The sequence below is a fragment of the Prionailurus viverrinus genome, chromosome E2 (assembly GCF_022837055.1).
Source record: "Prionailurus viverrinus isolate Anna chromosome E2, UM_Priviv_1.0, whole genome shotgun sequence".
NCBI classification, from domain to species: Eukaryota; Metazoa; Chordata; class Mammalia; order Carnivora; family Felidae; genus Prionailurus; species Prionailurus viverrinus.
This window is the reverse complement of record NC_062575.1, coordinates 8,592,383-8,604,669: the sequence shown is the minus strand read 5'-3', so window position 1 is coordinate 8,604,669 and position 12,287 is coordinate 8,592,383.

Genomic DNA, 12,287 nt, shown 5'->3' with positions numbered 1-12,287 from the left:
CAGAATGTCCAGATTCTTGCCTACCGCCTTAAAAGAAAAACCCAACAACCAACCATCCCAGCGATCCCAGAGTCCCCCTGAGGCTTCTTGCAGCCTCATTCTTACACATGAATGAATGAGAACCACCATGCCTACAGCCTGCCAGAAAAAGATCAAGATAAATTTTTAAAATGTGGTAACAGACAAAATAGAGATAGTATCCCCTATTCCCCCACCAAAAAAACCCCCTGAACCCCATCTTCAAAGACAAAGGCAAAGTATTTATTTATATCCATAAAACAAGAATGGGATGTTACATAAAAGGAATATCCCAAGAACATAAAAACAGTAGAGAAAATCCCTCAAAACTCAGAACAAAGTAATAAGTAGAGAAAATCTAGAAGGGAAGCATCTACTCATATCTATGCTGACAAGTAAAAAGGCAAGTGTCTAGAAAGAACACATACCTGACAGTGAACTATTTGCCTCTGGGGAGAGGGACTGGATGAATTACCTATGGATAATTCATCTTTCATGTTATACATTCCTGTACTATTTTGATAAGCATTTATTAATTTGAAATAAAAATATAATCCTTGCTCTAACTCATTCTCCTCAAACAACTGCCAAGAGACCGCTGCCATACAGACCTCTCAACAAAACACGGAATATGATGACCCTCTGCGAATATACTCCTCTTTCTGTCCGTCAGCTGGTCTTTCTGAGGACTCCATTATGCTGAATTAACGCATCAGGGCGGAGCTTCTCGAAATAGGTTTTGCCCGCATACCCAGAATTCCTCAAGATGAGGCTCTGGAGGCTGCATCTTCATAAGCCTCTCTGGTAATTCCGTGCACACCAAACTTGTGTGAACCACTGCATCGGAGCCCAGTTCGGTCTGAGACGACTGCCAGGACTGTGTCGGTGGGGCACTGCCCTCCCTCCTCAGGAAGACGGCGGCCTCCCTGCTTGACACCAGCCAAAGCTCCAGACGGCATTTCTGGCGCACAGATCAGATCAATGGTTGCTTGACAGTGTCACCAAATCTAGACTTGCGGACCTTGAACTCTAGGTACTGGGGGAATGAGGGATGCTCAAACATGCACCATTGCGGATTTTCCAGATGAAGAAAGAGTACAGCGAAAGCATAAATACAATGTTCTGGGACAGTTTCAACTTGAGGTAACCCAAGGTCTTAACCCCGTGGCTGGACGGCTAATTCACCAACTTCCCTTCTCAAGATCAGCATCATCGCCCGACATTCCAGTAGAAACAAAACAGGCTCCCAAAGCCAACCTAGCCTGGAGTCCAAGCTCTTTAGATGCTGAGCTTTTGTTTGCTCCTGAATAAATTCAATAAAGTGCAGTAACCATTATAATAAATGTAGATGTCACTAATTACAACACTAGATTTTAAGTGCAACACTAGTGTCTCAAGTGGCCTGTAAAACTGAGTAAAATCACAGCCAATTCAAATTTAATTAAAACTATCAGTTTAATTTAGTTTGCTTTTACAATAAAAACTACACTAACCCATTAACTGCATTCTGAATCTCCCATTACGCCAAACAACCAGCAGCTTGAGGGCCTCCACTTTGGTGAATGGTGCGATGCATTCATTTACCTTGTTATCCAGCGAAGTTTCAGTTGTTCTAGATCCAGTAAACGACCAATTTTTGTCTTTGAAAATGAGGCTCTTAGATTCGTTCAGGTAATTCACCGTGTGGGTAGAATAGGCTTTTGTCCAGCTTCTTGTGCTTTTGAAAATTCATCCTCAAGGCACCTTCGGAGGACTTGATCATGGTATCCGATCTCCAGGTGAACTTCCAGTGGCCAAGAAGGGGTCCTTGGAAACCGAATGAAAGAGCTCGGAGAATCTGGGCAATCATGACCTGCCCCTAGTCCTGCTTCCACGCACTGAGTAGCCTTAGACAAACTTTCTCCCTCTCCAGAAGCTCCGTTTCCTCTTGTTGGAGGAGATCAGAGCAGATTGGCGCTTCCAAAGATTCGACTCTCACGATCTCTGTCACATCCAGGCATTACCTGTTAGCACCTGCAATTCATATATACTGAGTACAATAGGTTTCCGAGGTACCATCTGCTTCAGCCTCATCCTGAACAGTAATATTTATGAACTCATGTGGTTTCGTGTACTGGTTGTACACTTTTTTTCCAACAGAATTAAAGTAAACATAAAACAACTAAAATTATTTAAAATGTTCAGCTAACATTGGGACACCTGGGTGTCTCAGTCAGTTGGGCATCCGACTTTGGCTCAGGTCATGATCTCACGGTCTGTGAGTTCGAGCCCCGCGTCAGGCTCTGTGCTGACAGCTCAGAGCCTGGAGCCTGCTTCAGATTCTATGTCTCCCTCTATCTCTCTGCCCCTCCCCTGCTCATACTCTGTCTCTCTCTGTCTCAAAAATAAACAAGAACATTAAAAAAAATTTCTTTTACTGTTTAGCTAACATCATCCTACATACCCCAATGGATTATGTATCACATTTGGAGAATATTAGCCTCCCTGACCTCTAAGATTCCCTTCCTGCTCCAGGGATTTGCAAGTCTATGAAAAAGAATTTTATCACTTGACTCAGGTGAGCAAATGAACACGCACACAAACGTACTGCCTACAGGGCTTGTCTGCTTCAGAGCAGAGAGGGTAGTTTCTGTTGAGAGAGAAGCGCTGATCAGAAACAAAATTCAGAAGGTCATACATTTTAGTTTAGAAGGAGAGAAAGACTTCTAGTAGTTGAGCAAATTCACAACAAATCGTACAGTTCAGCTGAGGGTTGAGGAAAGAAAGGTAAACCCTGGAGGAAGGAAGAACTAAGGTATGAAGGAAAAGTAGTTCTGTGAGAGGCTTTGCAATCTTTTCATGGCATGGAAGACAGCAACCTGGGGCTCAGAGGAACATCTGTTTGGGCCTGAATGGAGAGTCCCGCAGGTACACTCCACTCTGGGTCCTCCTGGCTCAAGGATGCCTCTTCCGGTGATGAAAGCGTAATGAGAAAACCCACGTGCAAATGAGGCAAGGGATCACAGGAGAAGAATCCACATGTTACCTGGCTGGGTCTCCCTCATGGCGAGATCTGGGAAGGGATATGCCACCAAGGACGAGGTCATTAAGAGAAGAATTTGAGATTTATGTGGAAAGGTTGACTGCAGTTTGAGTTTCGTAAGGAATTCAGAGAACTGGGCTGTGACTTCTGTTGTGATAATTCAGCCAGTGTTGGGATAATCAGGTACCACAGATCCATTTTGAGTCCCTGCAGTGCTGCGTGCATAGAAAGGGAAATGCTCACTGTCATGGTGGCCTGAAGAGGAGAAGAGCAAAGCAGAGCATCACCCAGGATGTGGCTGAGCTAGGACACGGAGTCAACAGTAACCTATTGAGAGAGTGAATATACAGACAACCGATGGCCAGACTGTATGTGACAAGAGAGCTCTGACACCACAAGCTCTGCAGCAGCCAGACCAGGAAGCCAAACCACAAACTGCAACTATCAATCCAAAACATCCAGGGCTTGGTCAACAACACCCAGCTTCCCTAATTTTTTTTCCTTCTCCAACTCAGGACCAACTTCAGAAAGCCACATATGTTCTGGAAACCAATCACATAGGCTGCCCGACTTCTAGCCACCCCCAGCTTCCCCATAAGAACAGCCTCCAAGAAGGGCATACTTGAAACGTCCCTTGCTTTCACTATACAACATCCCTTCTCCCCTGCCTGCCTGGGAGCCTCTGCCCAACACTAGTTTGGGCTTCTGTTTGTTCTCATTTGGATGGTCACTGTTTGATTTCTACTGTTATCTGAAACTGCCTAAAATTCTGAGCAGGGCCCACATCCATCTCAAAGTCCACTGGCTTAAGTAGGAGATAGATCACTTGCCTTTGGTGATCTATCTGCACACAATTTTTAGGTTGGCCTTTCGCTCATGACATACAACATAACACTTACACTTGTGTATGTCACACACACTACTGGAAGACTTGGCTTGAATCATTTATGTATTCAACTGAATTATTCACGTCCTCATTTCAAGCTTGTTAAAGGCTCCCACCCAAATTTACCCTGGTGTGTGTTAAGCCTATACTGGCGCAATTGTTTCGATTTATGCGTCACTCAGGGCAGAAACCATGGAGGCAAGCCCTTACCAAAAACATCTGAGGATACTGTGGCTACCCGAAACTGAATGACTGTGTTTATGCTGGACTCAACATATAAACGATTTTCTGAGACCAAGGGTCAGCAAACTATGACTGCGTGTTTGGCCCACTGCCTGTTTTGTAAATAAAGTTTTATTGGCACACAGCCACACCTTTTCATTTACCTATTAGCTATGGCCGTTTTTACCCTATAATGGCAGAGGTGAGTAGCTGCAACAAAGATGATAAGGCCCACACCCAGATCCACCCTTTTCTGCCCTAATCTGTGCCTAGGAGACCAAACAGACTGCAACTCCCAGATCCCCTTTCCTGCCAGCATCCACTTGGGTTTGATCAATGGGAAGTACCTACAGGAAATCAGAGGGTGGAAGGAGAGGGGGGCCAGAGTATTTCTTTCCTGCTTTGCCAAATCTACAATGGTACCTGTCTTGCTACTATCACAGCTCCTTCCAGATGGCTTCCCCATCTATACTGCCAGTTTCCACCGGGTTCCCATAATGTTATATACATCCTAGGGGTTGAGAGAGCTTCTTACTATGGCTAGTCAGTAATGACCTCATTCACCATCCCTTGTCCATTTTTGTAACACTGCCCATATTTCAGTTGTTTTGTCCCTCCATTTGAAACATCTGGGAGCAACCCTGCCCATATCTAGGTTAATAACATCCCACCAACTGAACCCTCTGAAACTCTATTTGAACCAAGTTTCTTGCTGGGACCCTGACCAATACAGCCCTTGTCTGTACTTCAGTAACTCACTTAGTTAATCAACTAGCCGAACCCACTCACTCATGACATAAGGTCAAAACACATTCACCCAATATATGCATGAACACACAGCATTATATCAGAGAACAGGCATTTAAAAGCTGACATTTATATTCAAAAAAATATTTTTTAATCAGCCTTGCTCACTCCAATTCTGGTAGTGTACTTTCAGGAGAAGCAGCTCTTTCCATGAACAATCAGAGTTTATGTAAGGCCATCCATCCATATGAGCAGATGAACATCATTATAAGCCCGCTCTCAAGATTGCAATGTTCCCAAACATTATGCTACGCAGTCAACAGTTACAATGAGTCAGGAGCTCACTGCTCACCAGTAAGTGGCACTGGCCTTTTTGTTCTCTTCTGAGTCAATCTCTTTATTGTTTCACTCCTTTGGTAGAGATTGTTTTAATATGTCCCATTTCTGAGCAAATTCTCTCAGCTCATCTTCAAAATTCTGAAATTCCACTTGGGTTCCCACTGGGCTGTGTTTGTTTATAAGGTCACAAAAGGTTTCTTTAAGCTAAATCAAGCTGGGTAGCATTGCTGTGCCTGAAGTTTTCTGTAAGCAATATCTGTAGCCAGACGAAATGGGTTTTAAATCATTTGTAAGAGACTGAGTTCCTTGTCCAGGCCAACCCTAAGGACATTTCTTGCCTGTTTTTTTTTTTGTTTTGTTTTTTTTTGTTGTTGTTTTTTTTTTATGTTGAATGACATAATGGATGTGAAAGTTCTTTGTGAACCATAAAGACCTTTGTAATGTAGGGGATTATGACGATGATCTCAGAGTTTGGGAACATCCTGTCTCCTCGGGTTTATTTTATTCCCCATTTTTCAGGGGTCATCAGATTTCTAAAGGAGACCAGAACTCTTTTCCAAGATTTCCTTTTACATTTGCAATAGAGTAGAACCTAATTAATAATACAATTATTCACTTATTTATTTACAAAATATTTATTGGATACTTTCTATGTACTAAGCATTGGCCAGGATGCTGGGGATAAAAGAGCCAATGACATAGTTCCTGTCCTTCAGGAACTTAACTTTTATTTGGTTCTCACTCCATGCCAGGCACAGTGCTAAATACTTCACTCACATTATCTCAATTAGTATTTATAACTATGCTTAGTTAATTACACTATCCACATTTTGCACTTAACACATAATAGCAGAAACAATGATGTCAATGATGAACATTTATTGAGTGCTTACTGTGTCAGATGATGACCTAAATGCTTTACAAGCATCTCAGTTAATCCTCAAAATCCCCATAAGAGTATTACATTGTCCCTATTTCCCAACTAACGACTAACATTTATTGACCACTTAATATTGGCAAGTGTGACCCTAAGCACTTTATGTGAATTATATCATTTAATTCTTTCAAGAACATCATGAAGGAGATACTACTCTTATCCAAATGCTTAAAGAACATGCCCATGTTCGTATGGCTGGAGCTGGTGGAGTTGACATTCTAACTCAGCTCTTTAGAAAGCCCGTGACCTTAACCATGACGCTAAACTGGCTCTCAAGAATACATTATTCCCAGAATAACTGACTCTCAGTTGACAAAAAGATGTCAAGGTACACATCACAGCCAACACTGAAGGAAGATGGTTGAGAAATCTGAAAGCAGATGTTGTTTTTATTCACCTTGTAGTCTTGTTGCATGATAGCTTCCAAATTTCAAAAAAAGACTTCGATGTATCTTAATTTACTTTGTATTTGCACTGTCAGTAAATATGGTCTCTAAAAAACGATGGGCAGAGAAACACAAAGGCCTTAAAACCTTGAATTCTCCTGAACTCACTGCTGGTACCAATGCTTTCTAGGTAAAGCCTTATTCTGTAATATTTCAGATTCACCTGAGATTTCCTCCTGAGTATTTCTAGAGAGGGGTACAAGAAATGTGGAAATTTTGTCAAATATAATGATATTCTGAAAACTATTCCTCAAAACACATGTGTGTGCATTGCCCCCCCCAACACACACACACACATATGAAAGAGTTTCTTTTATAACATTCAGCAAAATCCCTTGCATTGAGCAAGAACTCAATACATGGCTGTAGAACAGAATGGAATGAAATAGAAAGTAATAGAGCAGAATAATATAGAATAAAATGTCACAAGTTCAAATGGAAAGAAACTGCATAGACTAGAATGTCTAGTAATTAAATACAACAGCATAGATAAGAATGGAAGAAAACTGATGCCCGACATCTGTTTTGATATATTATCATTTCTTTATACTTGCAGAATTCAAAAGGAGGGCTTGTCTGAATAGCTGCTCCCTGACAGCCACAGTAGCTCATGCTGGACTGTAGATCAAAACAGGGCCACTCAGCAGTGGAGGAGTCCCCCCTCCCCAGAAGACCCTCAGTTCAGAGCATCCAACACCAGGAATCCCCTTTTATTTCCAGGTAGGAGAGGAGCTAGGGAATCCTAAATTTGCATAGTTCCCTTTTAACTTCTGCCTTCCTTGAGGGGGAAAGCTCCTATGTCCAGGGTCCTTGCTGATGCTGGACATGAGATACATCCAGAACAAAATTTTGAGCTAAAATCACACATATAGAGTTTTGGCTTTGGGTAGTCTGTCTACAGTCCTCAGAAAGCCTATGCTGAAGGACCTGCATATTGGTAAGAGGTTATGCAAATGTGTCTAGCTCCTGGTTGCCTAATACCTTCAGAGAAGGCACAAGCACTTCCAAAGAGCATTGTTCTAGGAGCTTCCCTGGGTCAGCTTTGGACCAGGCCTGTTATCCAGAGAGGGGCTCTATCCTGCATCACCAGGGTATCCTTGGGGATCATGTCCTTAAACGGAAGGCTGTGAGCCTGGATATCAAGAAGGAAGACTGAGCCCAAGAAGCCTGATCTATTTAAAGGTGCTGGTGGGAATGGGAAAGTCTCTGGTGAATCAAGAGAGTCAAAGAGTCTCCATGACAAGACCACAGACATCTCACCAACTCCCCTCATAGAGACACATATGTATTGGTTCTGTTTCTCTGGAGAAGCCTGACTAATTCACCATGGCTTTGCCCTCTCCTCTATTAATGTATGATGTATTAATGCTTCCCCTATTGATTACTGTGTGTGTGTGTGTGTGTGTGTGCGCGCGCGCGCGCACGCACATTTTTAGAAAGTTTGTATAAACATGGGAAAAGTTCTGGAGAGATACATAGCAGATACAGTGGTTTCCTCCTCCTCCCTGCCCCAACCCCTCAGGGAGTAGGGGGAGTACGTACAGCTTGGTGGAGACGTTTGTTTTGCTTTGCTTTTTATAATAATCACTGAAATACACTAAGTGCTTGCTAAATGCTCAGAGACATGCTAGCATGCTACCTATACAACATCGATTAATATGCATAATAACCCTGTAAATAATGCTCACTCTATTTTACAGGAGCTTGAACTAAGGCCTTGGGAGGGTAAATAATGACCCCAAATTCGTAAGACTTGAATGCTACGAAGCCACCGTTCAATCCCAGGTCTGTCTGATCCAAAACTGTGCTCTGTCCATGATGTACTGTCTCCACGAAGGGATGATTATAACATAAATAATATATATACACGTATACATACATATATAAACATGTATAAAATAAAAACCTACACATACATATGTGTACAAATAGAGAAAACATTTTTTTCAATGTACCTATGTTACTCCTACTTTTTTTTTTTTTTTTAATTTTTTTTTTTTCAACGTTTATTTATTTTTGGGACAGAGAGAGACAGAGCATGAACAGGGGAGGGGCAGAGAGAGAGGGAGACAAGATTGGAAACAGGCTCCAGGCTCTGAGCCATCAGCCCAGAGCCCGACGCGGGGCTCGAACTCACGGACCGTGAGATCGTGACCTGGCTGAAGTCGGACGCTTAACCGACTGCGCCACCCAGGCGCCCCACTCCTACTTTTTTTAAAGAATAGATTTCAGTATTTGCCTCAAAACAACACAAATGAGTAAGATCTGGGAAAGGAAAAAAGAGGGATAAGTTCAGGGAAGAATAATCTTTTCACTGTCACTGCTTTATTTTGTATTTCCCCAAAAGCAGAGCCTGAGACAAGGACTCGGGTGCATGTCGTTCATTTGGGAGGTGATCCAGGGAAAGAGAAAAAGCTGAGACAAGGAAGTACATTGGGGTCACTGCTGCAGGCAACATGGTTTGATTTGGCCAGGGTGTCTGAGAAGCAAACAAAGTGCCTCTCAGAACTGCCCACCTGAAGGAGAAGCTGGGCCATTTCCCACTGGTTTCTTCTGATCCCCTTCATGGAGGTTTATCCCCAGGGGCATTAACTCCTGGCGGAGAGAGAAAGCTTTTGAGGTGGGAGTCTGCCACTTGAGTGTGTCTTATCTGAGGCTGAAATACAGGTAGGCAAGGGGAGGTGACAGAGGATTCCACAGGAATCAGTCACATGCACCATGTGAAGATCACCTCCGGGGGGGATCTTTTCTGTTTTGTTGAGATCATCGTTGTTTCTTAAGCGGGCTTTGTTCCAAGGAAAACTACGGGATCGTTCCCACAGGCCATTCCTTTGAGCCAGCCCCAACCAGCACTCCACTGGCACACAGCTCTGAATGGACGTGGCTGGGACAGAGGGGGCGCCCGCCAGCAGACAGAGATGCAGGGGCAAGGCGGCCCACGAGGGAACCTGGCTTCTTCACAGACAGGCCTTTCCGACGCTCACCACAAACCTCACGAGCCCACCGGTTCCCTTGCTCTGAAGCGATGCTCAGAGAAGGGACGGACCAGGAGGAAGAGTGTCGTGTCAAATTGCCCCTGAACTTTCAACTGCATCGCTGCTCACAGCTGCCATGCGTAAGAATCCTAGCGAGAGCTTCCAAGGTTTTTATACATGTGTGGGCAGGAGAGGAGGTGAGGAAGTGAACCAGAGACGAAGAACTCCAAATTATGAGAAGAATGCCAACTGTCAATAATCAAAATAATTCTTCTCTGCATAATCAACACCACGTCGGCACAGCTGCTGAGGAGGAAACAATAAACTGCAGGCAAAAATAAAAGTGTCTCTTTCTCTCCTGCTACCTTACAAGGAAAACACACACTGGAGCACGGCTTTGTGGAGTAGCTCCTAAAGCATGCAATCAACATTTCCTTGAAACTACAGCTGGCGTCTTGCATCCAGCAAACGGCTCTCTTTCCACATTATTATTTATTTAGACCTTGTAGAGATGCTTTGGCACTCAACTGCTAGGCCATTCGCTTGACAACTGATGGTGCTGCCCGATGGCGCTCCTCACATTGGAATGTCGACATTACGCATTTACACGGATGTCCATGTTGGATGTGATCTGCATTACGTGACACTTGGCCAGGGCTACCGGGCGATTAGGCAGGAGCCGCCACGTTGCTACACATCTCACAGCACGGCATCGACTGTTTTGTGGAAAGGGACGATCTCGGGTTTCTTGAATTGAACATTGGGGGATCCAAAGTCATCAGAGTGGAAAGTATTGGCTCTGGAGTCCGACAGCTCGGGTTGGAATTACACTCTGCCACTTACTACCTTGTGACTTTGAGAACCTCACTTGACCTCTCAAGGCCTCAAAGCACTCACCAAAGGAGGGGAACAGGAATAGTCCCTCGCATGTCTGTAGTGGGAATTAAGTAAAATGATGTGTATGATATGCTCTACATGTAGTAAGTGCCTGGTCAGCGTTAGCTGTTATAACTGCTCTGGAGTTGAGCAAGATTTCATCCTTCTATCCTCAATTTCCTTCCATAAAATAGTAATGGCCTACACTAGTTTTGTCCTGGAAGGATTTAGAATTCCTAGAATTTTTTAATGTTTATTTATTTATTGTAAGAAAGAAAGAGAGACTGGGGCGCCTGGGTGGCTCAGTCGGTTGAGCATCCGACTTCAGCTCAGGTCATGATCTCGCTGTTTGTGGGTTCAAGCCCCGCATGAGGCTCTGTGCTGACAGCTCAGAGCCTGGAGCCTGTTTCAGACTCTGTGTCTTCCTCTCTCTCTGCCCCTCCCCCACTCATGCTCTGTCTCTCTCTCTCTCTCTCTCTCTCTCTGTCAAAAATAAACATTAAAAAATTTTTAAAAGAGAGAGAGAGAGAGAGAAGGAGGGGCAGAGAGAGAAAGAGAGAGAATGCCAAGCAGGCTCTGGCTATCAGCACAGAGCCCAATGAAGGGTTCAATCTTACAAACTCTGAGTTCATGACCTGAGCTAAAATTAAGAGTCAGACTTTTAACTGACTGAGCCACCTAGGCGCTCCTAATTCCTAGCATTTCTACTTTCTCATTTCTCCCCAGTTATTCACTGGAACATGAACTGCCAAAACAGTGTTAAAATCTGGGTGCTTCAGGGCTTATGGGCAGAGACACAAGAAGTGAAGAGTGCCTTAGGGAAATGAACACACATCTCCCAGGTCAAAGAGTGAGCTTGCACTGGCTGATTTATCCCCTCTCTTCTGAACACATTTTCTCCATCTCCCTGACATATGACGCAGAGGACTTCAGCGTTGTAAGGAACAGGACTGAGATCTGGAGATGATGGAGTGACATCCCCCAAGAAAGAGCTTCCTCTTGAACTCAGTCATCCTTGGTCACTCTCACCTTCCATCTCCCCAAAACAGTCCAGAGCAATGCTTATAAATTATAAAGTGCTCCCCTTCTTAAAAACTGTACTACTGGTATCCCACTGCCCTCAGATAAAGCCTGATTTCATAAATGTGGACTCGCTTCCACGGTGTGCACTACTCTGTGAGGGCACATGAGGGCACACAGTGCTCAAAGAAGCAGAACCGGACAAGAGTGAAGACAGGTGTGAGCCCACAAAATGAACTAAGAACGTCACCCCTGGTAAAATAATCCCGCACATCCCTGAGAGGAGCAGACCACTCTGAAAGTGAAAAAGAAAAAGAAGCCACATCACATCCAAGTCATGACCCCTTAGTCTCAGTCACGAGCCCCAGCAGCATTACAGGGAATCAGGAAGAACACTTTTTCTTTCTAATACCTTGCACATCAAGAGGGCAGAGAGTCCTCTAGTATCTCCCGGGCTAGCTAACATCCTAGGTTCAGAGGCTGGTCAGTCCTGGCATGGATCCCAGCTTTGTGACCTTAGGCAAGTTCGTTTATCTCACAAGCCTCAGTGTCTCATCTCTACGCCAGAGACGCAAATAGCACCTACCTCATAGGGTTTGGTGAGGACTTAAGAAGACAACAGATAAATTAGTACTTAGCTCGATCATCAATAAAGATTAATTAATGTTGTCATTTACTAACGATCATTCATAAATTTGTTATCATTCTAAAAAACGGTTAAGAACTGCACTATGTGCCCAGAACTAAGCACAAGGCCTCAAGCCATGGGAGGAGGGATCAGGTGAGAGATGGAAGGAGG